This window comes from Pterocles gutturalis, unplaced genomic scaffold (genome assembly GCF_000699245.1).
Source record: "Pterocles gutturalis isolate BGI_N339 unplaced genomic scaffold, ASM69924v1 scaffold6141, whole genome shotgun sequence".
NCBI classification, from domain to species: Eukaryota; Metazoa; Chordata; class Aves; order Pterocliformes; family Pteroclidae; genus Pterocles; species Pterocles gutturalis.
In genome coordinates, this window is record NW_010100246.1 from 55,255 (window position 1) to 58,913 (window position 3,659).

The window sequence follows — 3,659 nt, forward strand, 5'->3', positions numbered from 1 at the left end:
CCAGCACCAGATTCTCATTTTAGCTGGCGTTCCAGCACACTTATTTCATGAAACTCTATCATTCGAGCCTGCCCTTTCTGATCAGTCAGCCAGGAGTAAAACCGATGCTGAGAATCTATTGTAAAGGGCAAAGAAATCTATGCGGGCCTCACCTCTGCAATTCAGTACATCTTGCCTGAAGCGTTGCACGTAGCAGGGTGCCTCGCCGTGATGAAAAGACTGCCGGTGTAAAATTAGTTTCTTCCTAACCAAGTCCCGTGTTGTGTTTTGTGAGTGAGCTCACCTACACAAGCCCAAGTAGATGCTGAATCTTTCAAGAGATGTTCTATGAGTTCTGCTGGGGAGCAGATGTTAATATCTTTAAATCGGATGCAAATTTACTCCTAGTATTTACATAATGTTATTCAAAACCTTGTTACCTCGTGCAGTAGTGTGCTATACCAGAAATACTTAGTGTTTGCTACAGTCTTGTTTATTTTCCAAAATGTTCCTCAAAATGGGACCAAACTGATTTGAAGCATGAAGTATCTCTGGAATATGTAAATGCAGTGTACATAGGGATCATTTTCTCTTTGGCAGTTTTTGCAGTTAATTCCGAGAGACTTCATAACTCAACATTTACACAACATACTTGTAGCTTCCTGAATATTGAGATTAGTCTGAACTTAAAACATTCAGACCTTTTTGGTCCCTTACTGCAACCTGTCACTTTGGTCAGATACCTGACTTACGAATTCATATCCTTTTCCTGCAACATCTCCTTATTTCAAGGCTACTGTTCAACACAAAGAGCTCCATCAGTATGTAAGAATATAGTGAAACACTACTTTTGATAGCAGCTTCCAAACATAAAGGAAAACATTTACTTTTCAAACATCTGCCAGAAATTGCATATCGCCAAAGTTGGTAGAAGCCTTCAGGATTTAGCAAAAAAAAAAAAAAGGTGCTGCCAGTTGTCTTCTTGGTTTGTCCCTGTGGGCTGATAAAAGCACATCAGAAGTGCTTCTATGCCAGAAAGGAAAACACTTTAGGATTCAAGGTGTTCATGTGCATTGGAAGCTTTGTAAGCTGTTTTATTTGTTCCTCTCTTTTTTTTCTAACAAAGACCCATTCCTTCAATTCCTTCCCTCCGGATCTGTTCCTTGTACAGTGGTAGAAGTAGAAAGCAGAAAACATCGGTGAGATGATTCCGATCCTGTGAGAAGAGTTAGGCTCGCCTGCCTGTTGGTGACATTCCCTGTGACTTTTGAGTGGCATACATAAAAGAAGAAAGTTTATTTCTGCTTCCAAGACCCTTGGAAATAATGCTTGTGATGCCCCCCTGCATGAGAAGCTATCTGGGAACTCAACAGCACTCGACTCTCCTTTTCCCTCTTTTCTGTCCCTGTCTGCTCCTTCTGTTCTCTTGAGTGTCATTATCAATACTTTACAGATACCATTTGCAGTGTCGAGCTACAGGCAAGATGCGCTGCTTGAATTATCTCAAAATATTAGAAAACAAATCTCAGTCATTGACAAAAAAATTGGGCTGAGGAGATTGCGTGCAATGACTGCAATTAATTTCTCATTTAGGCTTCTGAAGGGGGAAATCAACTAAAAGGAAGACCTAAGAGCACATTTTTCAGTTAAAATGGGTCTACTAGAAGAAGAATTATTCAAATCAGTGAGCAATGCAAGCCTTTGCTGCATGAAGTGTATGTCCAGATAAATATTGGGTATGCATGAAAGAAATTTCTAATCCGAAAGGCTACTTCACGCATTGTTGAAAGTGCTGATGACCGCTGATGAACTCCTCCTCCCCCTCCAATGGTGTCAAGTTCAGTGATACCCTAGGACACCTGTTACTTAAGAGCATCTGCATGTCTTAGAGATATTTGAGGACAGCTCTAACGAGCACTCTTGACATTTTGAAAGGCTCTTTTTTTTCTCCCAAAAAGGCATCTTTTGTTCCGAAGGGATGTTCTCCCTCCCTCCTCGTTTCTTCTCCTCCTTCCTTTTCACTTCCCTTTGCAATCACCTCGGGTTCAGCAAATGCCTGAAGACTGGCCTGCTGTGTGTCAGGTTCCCACATTAATTAGGACAGATTTTCTCTCAACTAGCCGTGATAGATCATCCTGCCAGCTTCATGTCTGCGGTACATGAGAATTGGCACAGGTGGGCTTCGCACGCAGTATGGGAAATGCGGTTATTTACTCTCAGTCATCTCTTCTGATTACCTTCGGTTTTTCAAGGTCACAGAATATATTTGCCTCTTGCTGTGGATAATTTCAGCAGCCTTTATTTAATCATTCCAAAGGATTTCTCTCATTCTCTTGTATTGTTCGTAGTGTACTCAGGTCTTCGTGTAGGCAGGAGATGAGGAAGCACAGTCTCTGCAAGCTCCAGAAATTTAGTCACTTCAAGGAATAAGAGACAACTCTCCTTGGCATGGAGGAAACAGTTCATATTTTGGATTTCTTCTTTTGCTCTTCATTCAACACGAGAGGCACAGTGAGTGGGACAGGGCACTGGGACGGGGCACAGCCTGGAGCACTGGCTAGGCACCCTGGGCATGGAGTAAATGTAGCCCTAAAGATCCACCTTTGGGCAGGTTTTTCTCATCAGCAGTATCATTTCTGTAAGCAGTAATTAATTAAAATCCTCTGCCATCCCCTGCCAGACATTTCTGTGCTCCGCAGTGCCCAGTGATCTGCCAGCCTTCGGAGGTTTTTGTTGGGTTTTTTTTTGCTTCAAGTCAGCTTCTGCGGATGCTGCTGTAACCTGAGTTGATTGGTTAAATTTACCGTCATGGCGTGGTATTTGAATATTTATCAAGCTGTGGAGAGTTAATGCAGGATGGCATTAATTAGCCTTTCTGCCTGTCTTGTTCTTTTTTTAGATGTCATTCTTAGTTTAAAAAATTAGTTCCTGGCAATGAAGTAGAATGGATTTCAGCGTCCGTGGATGGTTTGCTTCCCACCACGGCCAAGATGAACGTAGTTTTCAGAAAGCCTAGGGTGGCAGCTATGAAGCAACACTGAAAAACACGGCAGCTTTCCCCCCAACACACATATCCAGGAATTCCCAAGAAAGTGTCTTTTAGCAAATTGACAAGCTTTCCTCCCAGCTTTAATGATTGTACTAATGGTTGTACGGACTCCTAACCACACTGCACGGAGCCAGCTTTCCTCATTCTTCACGGGCAACTCATATTGTTATTTTAAATCCCATCACAGCTTCATTAGCTCAGCTTTCCGCCATGGTTTCTGTTTGCAAGTTTTTTTTCTCCATGAGTTGTGTGAAACCCACAGCGATGTTCTGGCATGGTGCTGCTGGGGGCATCCCAGCCTGGTAGGAGTAATTCAGAACATCCAGTTGTATAAATACCATCTCATTTCTTCATATGTCTGTGCCCAGCAATACCTCCTGAGGATCGTTGCACGGCCAGTACTGGAAGAGAAAATTGATAGTAAGCATTCATTTTCTGAACTCTTGTCACATTTTCTTCACAATTCAACCAAGGTGCTGCGATCAGTCAAGGCAGCACAGAAAACAAACACTTAGGTTGGGTTTTGACTCACGAGGTATTGCTGTTCTCAAAAAGATGTTCTAAAAATGTTCTAAAAAATGTCTGGAGGCATCTCCACTTATTTTATTTTTATTATCCCCAGGAAGCAGAA